This window comes from Fukomys damarensis, unplaced genomic scaffold (assembly GCF_012274545.1).
Source record: "Fukomys damarensis isolate Sample0158 unplaced genomic scaffold, DMR_v1.0_HiC HiC_scaffold_35, whole genome shotgun sequence".
NCBI lineage: Eukaryota > Metazoa > Chordata > Mammalia > Rodentia > Bathyergidae > Fukomys > Fukomys damarensis.
Genome location: NW_022900947.1, coordinates 36,125,567 through 36,139,396, shown reverse-complemented (window position 1 = coordinate 36,139,396; position 13,830 = coordinate 36,125,567). Strand labels below are relative to the sequence as shown.

General features: G+C 34.8%; 1 non-coding gene across 1 annotated transcript; it reads right to left on the bottom strand.

Annotated features, from left to right (window-relative positions):
• Nucleotides 1-8,922: 8,922 nt before the first annotated feature.
• LOC117284274 lies at nt 8,923-9,086 on the bottom strand. The gene has a single exon (XR_004515361.1). It is a non-coding gene; the product is annotated as a U1 spliceosomal RNA (small nuclear RNA).
• Nucleotides 9,087-13,830: the final 4,744 nt, after the last annotated feature.

Sequence of the window (13,830 nt, the reverse complement as noted above, 5' to 3'; positions counted from 1 at the left end):
AAAGAATTTAAAGAGTCATACCACAGCAACATATGCACACCCATGTTTATAGCACCACTGTTTGTAATAGCTAAAACATGGAAACAGCCCAATTGCCAATCAGAATATACATTCTTTTTGGCTCCACAGAGGTCATTCTCTAAAATAGACCATGTACTAGCTCACAGAACATGTTTAAGTAAATGCAAAGGAATTGAAGTGACCCAATGTATGTTATCAGACCATAGTGCAATTAAACTGGAGATCAATAGCATAAAAAACAGGAAGAACACCAGAAACACATGGAAATTGAATAACACTTTCCTGAACAACCAATGGATCACAGAGGAAATTAAAGAAGAAATTAGACAATTTACACATAAATGGTAATGCCAATACAACATAGAGGAATCTATGGGACACAATGAAAGTAGTTCTCTGAGGGAAATTCCTAGCAGTGGATTCCCATGCTAGGAAAACAGACTGAGCTCAAACAAACAACCTAATGCTGAATCTTAAGGTCCTAGAAAAAGAATATTAAGACAAACCAAAAGCTCGACGAAGGAAGGAAATTATAAATATCTGAGCAGAAATCAATGCAATGGAGACTAAGGGAACAATAGAAAAAAAATCAATGAATTAGAGAATTGGGATTTTAAAAGATTAAGTAAAATCAATAAATCCTTAGCCAACCTTACCAAAAAAGGAAAGAAAAGGCTCAAATCCGTGAAATTAGGAATGAAAAAGGTGAAGTCATGACAGATCCAGCAGAAATCCAGAGGATCATCAATACCTGCTTCAAAAACCTGTACTTCAATAAAATGGAAAACAGAAGAAATGGACAGATTTCTAGATACATCTGAATTATCAAAGTTGAATGAAGAAGATATAAAAATTCTAAACACCTCACTTATATTCAGTGAAATTGAAAACATAATTAAAAATTTACCAACAAAGAAAATCCCAGGTCCTGAGGGCTTCACTGCTGAATTCTTCACGAAATTGAGAGAAGAACTATTGCCACTACTGTAAACTTTTCAATGAAATTAAAAGGGAAGCAATGTTTCCAAATTCATTCTTGGAAGCAAGTTTTACTTTGATTCCCAAACCAGGGAAAGACCCAACCAAAAAAGAGAACTACAGCCAATCTCCCTAATGAACATAGATGCAAAAATCCTCAACAAGATACTGGGTAACAGAATACAGAGGGTGATCAAGAAGATTATACATCCTGACAAAATTGGATTTATCTCAGGGATTCAAGGATGGTTCACCATATGTAAATCAATAAATGTAACACTATATTAACATAGTCAAGGACAAAAAACACATAATCATTTCAATAGATGCAGAAAAATCATGTGAAAAAAATCAATACTTATTCATGATAAAAAAATCCCTGTCAAAAATTGGAATAGATGGTCTTTATCTCAACTTGATAAAGGCTAACCAAGTAAAACCAACATCCATCATCATACGAAATATTGAAAAACTGAAAACCTTCATGCTAAAGTCAGGAACAAGACAAGGATGTCCACTATCACCACTCCCATTTAACATAGTTTTCAAAATAACAGCCAAAACAATTAGACAAGAGACAGAAATAAAAGGAATAAAGGGAAAAGAAAAAAATTGAGAAAATGAAAAAATGGAAGCAAAGGATTTGTAAATAGGGAAGGGAGGAGGGGATGAAGGGAGGGCAGTTGTACTGGCAAAGAAACAGACCCAAGGATTAGTGTAATAGATTAGGATATTAGGGGCACAGTTTATAATAGCTAAAACTTGAAAACAACCCAATTGTCCATCAACTAGAGATATGATGAAGAAGATGTAGTTTAATATATAATGGAATCCTACTCAGTCATGAAGAATGAGAAACTAGAGACATTTATAGCTAAATGGATACACATTGAGGTCATACTCTTAAGGGAGATTAACAGGACACACATGTAAATACTGAATAGTTTCTCTGGGGTGCAAAACTAAAAGTGTAATTAAGGTTCAAATTGTATAATTGATAATGTGAAATTGGAAGAAAAGTTCTAAAGAACTAGGGGAAATGGGCATGCAAGGGGAGGGGGATAAGGGAGAAGAAAAAATATGAGAAAAGGAAAAAAAAATCAAAGTCTTTGTAAATAGGGAAGGGTGGAGGGGGTGAAGGGAGGGCAGGGGAATGGGGAAAATATAAGAACCAAGATGCATCATGTAAAAGTACAAGATCCCAATGATGAATGCAACTGTACTATATACCTAAAAAGTACCAATAAGCTTAATGGAAAAAAAATGGATCAGATATTGAATAAGTGTAATGCATTTGAGTGCACAGCAGAAGTATTACAAAAGAGTTATGGTCAGGGTATAAATTTATATCCCAGTTCTCCTATGTAATAGCTGTATAGATGTGGATATGGACAGGTTAGTCAATTTCCTCATACCCTACTTTTCTCATTTTGTAAACAGAGCAATAAAGACATTGCTTACAGATTTAAACAGAGATAAGGATTTTTTTTTTTTTTTTTTATTGGTACCAGGGATCAAACTCAGGACCTTGTGCTTGTGAGGCAGGCAGCGGCATCACTGAGCTAAATCCCAGGCCCTATTAGGATGTATTTTTAAAAGACAAGCAAAGTAATTATCATGCAGCCTAACTCAGAGTAATATTACCTATTTCATCATATATAATAAATATAGAATGCATATATTATAATTGGCTATGATTTTCAAGACAGAAGAAAGAAAAGTTTTCTAAATTTCTAGTTTGAGTACCTGGAATAAGAATGGAACAAAATTTTTGAGACCAGAAGGCAAAAGAGGTAGAGGAGGAAATAAAATAAGCTGGTGATTGCTTAGAACTTTTACATGTGGGGATCATCGGAGTCCAGCGATGACTTATTCTGGAGCAGTTAAAATTATAGACCTAGCACTTAGGAATGAGTCACCAACTCACCCTTATATAAATAGAATTAGATAAGAACTGATAAGGTATCCTTTTAATAGTGTTTCTTATTTTTCACCTAGTGGATAGTTTGTTAAAAGAACTATACTTGCCATATGGAAATCGTAGTCTATCTTTAAAAACCATATTCAAAGATTATTTCGCAACCAAGGTTTTTGGTTTCATAGATACAGATTCTGAGTCATTTACTAACACTTACATAATTATCTGGTATATTTATTTGGAAGAGTAATAAAAATATACAGTGCTTTATGGTGGATTCAATTTTATGTTCTCTGTCTCACAAACCAAGAGAATCTGACTTCCCATTTCCTGCATTTTTGTTTAGGCATTAATCATCATATAAGGATTTAACAAAATATCTTTAAAACATACTTTCATTAAGGTTTCCCATTTTAATAAAGAAAATTTATAAAAAGAAGAGCAGGGCTGGGAATTTAATGGTTCCACTTCCTGCTTCAGAAGTGCAAGGTTCCAAGTTTGATCCCAGGTACAAAAAAAAGAAAAAAAGTATACCCTGTGTAATAGTGGATCTGTTGTATGAACAAAGAAACTTCTATCATCACGAATAACTTTCATTAATCATTCCACTTGTTTAAATACTGTTATCTGATTATATAAATTATCCAATTTCATCATTCCATAAACAAATTAACATGGGGCTTGGAATTTGTCTCCCCTTCCAATCACCTTTACTGGTAAAATTTTATCATTTAAAATATCTTTCCTTACTACTATATAGTAAGTAAGTTCTAAGATATAAAGAACTCAAAAAAATCAGACCCCCAAATACAAAGAACCAATTAAAAAAATGGGCATCTGAAATGAACAAACATTTCTTAGACAAACAAGTAAAAGTAGCAAACAAACCTATGAAAAAATATTCAACAGCATTAGTCATTGGAGAGATGCAGATGAAAACAACAGATTCCACCTCACCCCAGAAAGAATGGTTGCTATCAAGAAATCAACCAATAACAAACACTGGTGGATCTATGGGGAGAAAGGAACCCTTCTCCATTGTTGGTGGGAGTGCAGACTGGTGCACCCACTGTGGAAATCAATATGGAGATACCTCAGAGAACTGGGAGTAGAGGTCACATTTGACCCAGCTATCCCTCTGCTGGGTGTCTTTCCAAAAGAATTAAAAGAATCTACCACAGTGAATATGTGCACCCATGTTTATAGAGGCACAGTTTGTAATAGTTAAAACTTGCAAACAACCCAAATGCCCACCTACAGGAAGACTAGATAAAGCAGATGAGGCTTTTCTATAAAATAGAGTACTATTCAGCCATATGAATGAGAAACTATAAACTTTTATAGCCAAATGAATGCACATTGAGGCTATACTCTTAAGTGAAATAAATAGGATACACTTCAATAAATACTGAATAGTTTCTCTGGTGTGAAAAACTAAAAATGTAAGTAAGGTTCAAATTGTATAATTGATAATATGAAATAGGAAGAAAAGGGCTAAAAGAGTAGGGGAAGTGGGAAGGGTAGGGGAAAGGAAGGAAGGGAAAAGGAAAAATGCAAAAATGGAAACAAAGTCTGTAAATAGGGAAGGGTGAAGGGGAAGAAGGGAGGGCAGGGCTATGGGGGACAAAAGAGCCAAGACTTGTCATGTAAAGGTCCGAGATCCCAATGATGAATGTAATTGTATTGTTTGCTTTAAATGTACCAATACATTTTATGGGGGAAAAAATAAAATAAAATATCTTTCCTTGGATGCCATCGCAGGATGATTGGAAGTTGGAGCCCAGCTTTGACAATTTTGTCACACTTTAAGACTCTATGAAAATGAAACATTTAAAAGAGAACTTAGGGTGCAGTCAGTAAAAATACCTTATACCTAATCCACAGAATCACACACATAGGAACAGGAAGGAGGCAGTGTGTATACTAGTTCAATTTTGCAGGTTAGAAAATTTCTAGAGATTTATTTTCTACAACTGTGCTACCAACTAATATTGTACTATACATTTAAAATCAGGCTAAGAAAGTTGATCTATGTTACATGTTTTTTAACTTGATAAAAATGAGTCTTTTGAAATATGTAGGATTTTACATTTCCACCATTTATTTATAAAATTTAGGTAGCCTTGAGAAGTAGCATTCTCACGCCCGTGCCCGACACCACGCTGCTCAAAGTGTGTTCTAACAGCAGTGCTGGTCAGTGAACAGGTTGTTGCTGACTTGTGATAAGTACAAAAACTGAAAATGTGTGCTTAGAAATTCTTAACAGAAATTTGACATTGTGATCTCTTAATTTTTTAGTTTTTCAGACAGTGTTATGATACCATAGTTTAAAGGGAAAAGGAAATAAATAATTACCTCATAGATACTTTGATATACCCTGCCTGACAGTGCTTCTTAATAAGGATATATTTTCAAGCTCCTATAATCTTAGAACATGTAAATTTAAATTGATACTTGGATGATTTTTAGAACAAGAAAATGGAAATATATTAATTACTTTTAAATGGAGAATATCCTTGTGGAATTCAATACCTCAGAAGGTATCATAAGCTGGAAATCTAAATTCATATCAAAGATATGTGCATCCTTTTAAAGTGGTGAAACACTATGTTGTTACAGGCTGATGTTGAGGCTTAGCATCTGCTATTTGATATGAAGTCAGGTTCCCCTTTGAAATTCTGATGAAAAATATAGTGTTTTTTTCTAGCAAGATATTTTAAAAGATATGTACATAGCAACAAGTATCTGCACATAATTTGAGGATGTTTGCTGTTTGAGTCAGTAGTAGTCAAATAAAAGTCATGCACAGGATTACTTGTGGCATTCTGATTTCTGTCCAGTGAGAGTTTAATCTTTGTTTTTTTAATTTTATTGAGTTTATTGGTACATTTTAGGGATACAGTACAGTTACATTCCTTGTTGGGATCATGTACCTTTACATGGCAAGTCTTGATTCTCATTTTTTCCCCTTACCTCTGCCCTCCCTTCACCCCCTCCTCCCCTCCCCATCTACAAACACTTTATTTTCATCTTTTCATTCTCTCACATCTTTTTCTTTTCCCTTTTTGTTCTTGATACAGTGAACATGGAAAAACGTGGTTTGTACTGTCACAGCTTTATTAGGCTTAGAAGTTGCTGCTTAGACCAGAAATACAAGGAATACATTGAAAACAAATGGAAAATAGATAAAGGAGGAGAAAGATGCAATCCCCTGAAAACTGAGAAAAAGACTGCTTAGCAAGAACTCATTCCCAGAAGGTATCTTTAAAAAAACTTGCCCTTCCCTCGAAGGCTGTGTGATTAACGTCCATCATTCCCGTTAGCTACCCTTTCTGTTTCATCTGCAAGGAAGAGCCTCTTCCTTACCCAAATCTCCTTAGTGAACTTCACTCCCATTTTATGACAGAGCACTGCTATGATGCTGACAAAAATAATCATGAGAGCATTTGTCATAATTCATTGTTGAATTTATTAGGTAGCACTCACCACACCAACATTCAAGCATGAAATTCATTCTTTGCAACAGTCCCTTAAAGACGTACTGTTATACATGTGACAAAAGCAATGCACAGGAATGTTATTACACTGCTCAATATCACATAGCTATTAACACATGGAAGTAGAACCAAGATATCTTATTTGCTAAGAATTCCAAGGTAAATTTCCTTTCCTATATGCTTCTTAAAATTCTCTATGTTGTTCTTGTCTTAAATCTTACCACCGTAGATTACATTAGGTTATTCGCTTTGAGATCCTTTTACAACTAGATTGTGAACTCCAGGGAGAAAGAGATTATCTGACTCATTCATTTCACATCTTTACTAATGAGCATGATGTAGCAGTGTGGAGGAGACAAGCGATAAATATTTTTAATATAAGCATGAATTAATTAATAAGTATTTGGGTGAATAAGTGAATTTTGTGATTAAAATTACCTGATCAAAGGTGGAATAAATGAATCTTATCATTAGATACAGAATGCCAAAAGAAATCTTTGTGTGTGAATTTTAACTTGACAATTGCTGACTCAAATAGCAAACAAAAATTCCTGCTGGGAAGAAATTTTGGGGTTATTACTATCATGTATACAAAAATAATGTAGCAGTTAACGTGATTCCCTAAAACCATAAATTGACAGATTAAAACAACTGAAAATATTTAAAAGACCTAAAAATAAAAGTTAATGCCACAAAACTCTTAGAAGAAAATATGGATAAAAAGCTATACAGCATTTTCAGGCCAATAAATTTTTGCACATGTATCAGCTCAGTTTACAAAAGCAAAGATTAGTAAATGGAACTACATCAACCTAAAGTTTATTTACTGAACCATCAACAAAGTAAAAAGATAAAACTATATATATATATATATATATATATATATATATCCAATAGGGAGTTAATATACAAAATGTATGAAAAATACATATAGCTATGACATAAAAGTAAATAGTACAATTTCTGTTAAAATAAGCATATGGTTTGAATGGAGATTTCTCCAAAGAAGAGATAAAAACAGTCAAAATTATATGAAAATGTGTTCAACATCACTAATAAGAAAGGAAATGCAAATTAAGTGAAATAAATAGCACACATGTGTAAATACTGAATAGTTTCTCTGGTGTGAATAATCTGCACTAATATGTAAGATCCTAATAAGATTACTGACATTTAGAAATGAGAAGAAAGGAGATAAAGGTGTAGGGAAGGTGGGATGGGTAGGGGAAGAGTAAAAAGGGAAAAGAAAAAAATGTGAGAGAATGAAAAGATGAAAATAAAGTGTTTGTAGATGGGGAGGGGAGGAGGGGGTGAAGGGAGGGCAGGGCTAAGGGGAAAAAATGAGAATCAAGGCTTGTCATGTAGAGGTACAGATCCCAACAATGAATGTAACTGTACTGTATCCCTAAAATGTACCAATAAACTCAATTAAAGCTGAAAAAAAATATATGAAAAAAAACCTATCATGAGATAGCACCTCACAATTGTTAGGATGGCTATTATCTAAAAATCAAGAGATAAATGATGTTGAGGATATGGAGAAAGAGAACCCTTGTAACACTCTTATTGAGAATATGTATTTGTAAAAATCATTATGGAAAATGGTATGGAAGTTCCTAAGAAAATTTAAAATAGAACTATCATTATGAGCAGCTATCCCTCTCCTGGATATAAATACAAAAGAAATGAATTTATTACCTCATGAAGATACCTGTAACCCATGGTTATCACATATTGCTAACAATAGCCAAAATATGGAAACAAGTGTCCATCAAAGGATAAATGAATAAATTATTTGTGGTACACATACAGAATGGAATATTACTCAATCTTGAAACACAAAATTCTGCCATTTGCCACAATATGGATGAAACTAGGGACATTATGACAAGAAAGAATAATGCTGCATCGTTTCACTTACATGTGCAATCTAAAAAGTAAAAGAATAAAAAGCTAATACATAGAATAAAATGTCATTTACTAGGGACACAGGGCAGGAAGCAGTCAGAGAAAATGGAGAGATATAGGTCACAGGATACAAAGTTGCAGATATGAATGTATAAGACTAGAGATCAAATGCACAAGATGAAGACTAACAAATAATATTGAATTTTACTGGGATTCTTGGCTAAATGGATGGATTTCAGGTGCTCTTCTACATACACACAAACAAGTACCTATGTGAGATAATCAATATGGGAAATGCTTTATTATAATAACTATTTCGCTATATATAAGTATACCAAATATTATTTTGTGCTCAATAAAATAAAATAATAAAATGAGGGACCATAAACCATTAATACTCATTTGTTTCTTTTGTAAAATTGGAAATTTACACAGTGAACATGAAGTTCTATCACAGTAATGATTATTCCCAAAAGAGTACATCCAATCAAAGTCTTATTTAGCAATCTATACAGCATCAAATGCTTTCCCTGGCCTTTTTAAAAAAACTATTATTAATCTTTTTTGGGGGGGTTTGTCTGTTTGTTTTTTGCTTTTAAACAGGGGAGAGTGTGAATGCAGTCCCTCACTACCACAAATTATACCCTGGAGTTTCCCACATTTGGGGAAATCGCAGGGGTCAGCACAGCCAGAGTGCAATGGATGAGCCTCGCCCTGGGAAAACCACCTTCGTGATCATGGTGTCTCCCCTGCCAGATAAGTATTAACTGTCATTAATCTCATTCAAGCCAATTTAGTTCTATTTAGTGGTAATCTTGCCTAGTGATGCAAATTGTGACCATGGCTTTTTCTTCACAATAACAAATGGTTGCAACGTTACCACTTTCTTCCTATGCTTCCTTTCTAATACTGCATCCAGACAAGAGCGTTCCCTTTGGGGATTGCTTTCATCATTGCACTCACCTGCTTAAATTAAATCTCCAATTGCTTTTTCACCTACAAGCTCAAATTCAGATTTTTGCCTTATATTCAAGGCCTTCCAAAGTCAGTCCACAGTTATGTGTACATTTATTTATTTATTTAATTTTTGGTACCGGGGATCAAACTCAGGTCCTTGCGCTTGCAAGGCAGACCACCGAACCGCTGAGCTAAATCCCCGGCCCTATGTGTACCCTTATTTCTGAATCTTCCCTCTTTTGAAGCCCTTTTCTTCTATATTCTCTAACTTAGTAGCATATAGATTTTTTAAAAAAATCACTAAACAAGTTTTTTCTTTATTTTCTCCATTTTCTACTTGTCTAGTCCTGTACATATAAACACCATCATGTCTACTGAGTACTCCAGATTTTGCTAATTTTTCCCCCTTTCTAGCCTGTAGAATTCTGTTTTGGCACAATTTATTTGGCATTTGATATTATGCTGCTATTATTTTAATGTACTTTTCTTTTTCATTTATCTATGTTTCTTTCCTTAATTTGATGGTCAACATTGTGAAGACAGAGACTATACCTTAAACTTTTGTTATATTTTATATGATCCCTACTTCTTATGATATGTGTCTAATTCTGTTGACTGCTTATACTTATGTTCCTGGGGTGAATATTTGATGAGAGATACTCAGTGCAGCACATAATTTCAGACAGGAAACTTGCCAAGCTGAGTCACTCAGCAGCTGCAGCATGTTTTCAATATACTTTTTTATGTGTGTGTGTGTGTGTGTGTGTGTGTGTGTGTGTATCAGAATTTGGAATAAAGAAATCTTAGTTTGATATGTAGTGAAGAAACATGGGATTTGCATCTTTGGAACTTAATAATTTGTTTTTAAAATTAATTCCATTAGTGATTCTTCCTTTTTGTTCTGAAACAGATAACACTATTTTGGTTGCAAGTAATGGAAATAGATTTAGAAGTAAGGAAAAAACAAAGAAAATTTCAGAGGTAAAATGGTTGCAGATTTAGTTATCTCGGTAAATTGGTGATTAGATGAGGGGCAAGGTTTCTTCTGTTTTTGTGTGCTCTGTAGTGTGATCTTCTCAAGCAGCATCTCTCTTTAATTACAGATGATTATTACAAACCCTTTCTTTGTTGAAAACAACAGCGTCCAGTGGGAGAGACAAAATCATTTCTTCTTTACTGTCTCAGGAGTGAGAGTCTTTTCTTGTAGTCCCTGCAAATGTGCCATTTTTCAGCAGCTGAAGCTGTGTTATGTGCTCACCCCTGCATAGGTAAAGAGAAGGAAGCTTGAGGCCATTAGAGATCAAGTGAACAACAGTGTGATTAAGGTTTCCAATCTTTACTGTATATTGATAAATATACCTCAATAAGATTAAATTCTAAAACTCCAGTCCTATGGTGCAGGAGGATACATATGACAATAAAACTCAGTCTCCTCAGCATAGAAGTAGGGTCATAGTTGCTACATGAATGGCCAACCTGCTTTAGCCAACCTGCTATTAGATAAGAACTTCCTTCAAAAAATAAGTAATACTGGGAAGGGGATTTAGCTCAGTGGTTCTGCCTAGCAAGTGAAAGGGCCTGAATTGGATCCCCAGTACCAAAAAAAAAAAAAAAAAGCATATTCATTTTGCTATTTGTTTTCAAAGGTTTAAACACCCCAAACTATTTCACTTAGTTAAGAATTCTCTGCTAAAACTAATAGCTTAATGACCATAAACTGGATATATGTGTGTATGGGGAATGCACAGTTCACATTAAAATATTTGCTATCACTAATCCTAGGGGATTTCCTAAGGCACTTAAAAAAAATTAAACTTAAAATGGATGTTTTCCTAAGCTGACATGTCATTTAGGGAAATCCATTATTTTCATCTCTCCTTTTTCTTCCTTTCTATTAGCTGAGTAACATCAAACCTTTTTCCAGAGGCTCAGAGCTAAGTCAGACTTGTTCTTAGAAGTATCGTGGTATCAGTTTTATTGGAGAGTAATTTTCACACTATTTAAAATTTTCAAATTAAACATTAATGATAGAAAGAATATACTTTTATGTGTCAAAATTGTGGGTATTAATATAATAAAATTTACAATAATTTAGAGCATTCTAGGACTTTTCTGGCACCCAAGTTATTCAATGTTAGTTTGAAACTGTTAATACATATTTAGATTAACCATATTTCAAGGTAAGAGGGGTGTGTGTGTGTGTGTGTGTGTGTGTGCGTGCATGTGTGGGTGTATAGGCAGCAAAGGCACAATTTTGAGATGAATGTTTTATATGGCAATCTTCATTCACTTTGTGTATACTATCTCTATTCTTTTGTTTTTAGAACTTTTTTCAAATGCATTGACCAAGAAATTAAGCTCTGAGTATCTGGACAAAGAATTGAATTTGATGTTTTAAGTCATTTGAAAATAATTTTGCTTCTGATCCACTGCTTTTAAATACCCTTTCTCAAAGATTACAGAAAAAGTAATGTCACTAAAATATTTCCACTTTTTATGTGGAATCTGTTTCTAACTACATCATCTTCCTCATTGAACTTAACGCTGCTGTATAAGTTAGCTTTCCCCTTGCTGGGACAAAGTACTTCACATGCCTGACCTAATGGAGAAAATGTTATTGGCTCATGGTACATGGGGATAGATCTATGGTTGACAAGTTCCAAAGCAGAAATGAGATGGGAGAAGGTCATGGCTGCTCAAGCCAGAGCAGCAGCAAGCCAGAGAGAGCAGGAGGGATCAGAGGGAGGTATTGACTCTCGGAAGGCAGCTCCTCAGCGATCTGCCTCCTCCACTCGAGCCCAGTCTCATAACAGCACATTCAGCTAAAAACTCAGTGGTGGATTAATGCACTGGTGCGTACAGTGCTCCATGACCGAGACACCATCCAAAATCCCACCTCTGAACACATCTCAATTGTGGGGACATTTAGCTCTAACCCGTAAGAGCAACATGTACAAATGCAAGTACTGATGAAATGTTCAGAGCTGCCAACTTTTGTGTGAACATATATTTTAAAATTTAAACTCAGATTATGTCAGATTTCTAACATATATCTATTTGACTAACCATATTGTTCTTCTACCTATGTGCTTTGCCCAGACTGATAAGAAAATTATTTGCTTCTAATCTCCCAAGGGGAAACGAATAATAATTAGAATAATATTTTCAAATGAATGTTATAAATCTCTGTGGTGAACAAGTTATGATTTCTTCATTAATCCAACTGTCAAGAAAAAGAAAAACATATATTACTTGTGAGATTTACCTGAAAGGCTAATCAGATCTGAACATGCTTTGTGAAGTTTTTTCCAATTCCGCTACATGTAGCACAGCATGATCCCTACCTAATTTGAGTCTCTAAAAAGTACTTATGGAACTCATATTTCAATTATTTTACTCACCACAGTGCAGCATATACACATATGAATTCTCTTAAACTATAAACCTTTGGAACTGAGACAGCATTTCTGAATAATGTCTTATATGTCTAACACACAGCCAAGTATTAAGCTCACAGTAGGTGCTCAGTGCCCATTAGAAATGCCTTCCTCATTTTTGGCTCCTTAATTTGGACTACTCCAGGTATTCAGACATGGAGTAATGCTAAATTGTCCATGAAAAGAATAACAGTAGGATGTTAAAGGCCACTTTATCCTCCTTGTGTATTTACCCCCCCCCATTTTTTTTCTTTTTTGGTTTGTGATTTTGACAATTGAACTCAAGGCCTTTGCACTGAGCTACATCTCCACCCTCTCCTTTTGTTATTGAGACAGGGTCTTGTTAAATCTCTAAGTAGCTCGTGCTGGGCTAAAATTTGTGATCTTACTGAACCAGTCTCCCAGAACTCTGGAATAAGGGGCATGTGTCACCACACCCAGTTTGTTTTTCTTCCCTGTAGTCCAACACTAGGAGAGTGCTCTCTTGTTCTGCCCTTCCTTGACCTTGGATTCAGTCACTCAAAATATATTTATCAGATGTTTATTATATGCCAGTCTCTGCTTCAGGCTCACACACATCCAGTAGATGAAACAGATGAAAGACAGCCCTCGTGGGAGCTGACATTCATTTAGATATACTGAGAGTGGATAAATAATCAAAGAGATATCTAATATGACATCAGGTAATCATAAGTCTCATGAAGAAAAGTGAAGAATATAAAATGAATTTCAAGTTCTGCTCTTTTCAGAGCAATCAAGCCATCTCTCTGAGGTGGTAAACGTTGATCAGAGACAGGAGATATCTGGGGGCTGGAATGCTCCAGACAGAACATCCATATAATGACCCAAACTTGAGCATGTGTGGTGTGCCTGACACATCACAAGAAGAATCATTTTTCCTCTTCCTTTGTTATCCCTTCCTTCCATCGTTCCCTTTCTTTCTTTCTTAGTCCTTCCTTCCTCTGTCTCTGTCTCTGTCTCTGTCTCTGTCTCTGTCTCTCTCTCTCTCTCTGTCTCTCTCTCTCTCTCCGTTTCTTCTCTTTGTTCCTCCCTCTTTAGCCATAACTGGGGATAGAACTCAGACCTTTCACTGAACTACACCTCAGCAATATAT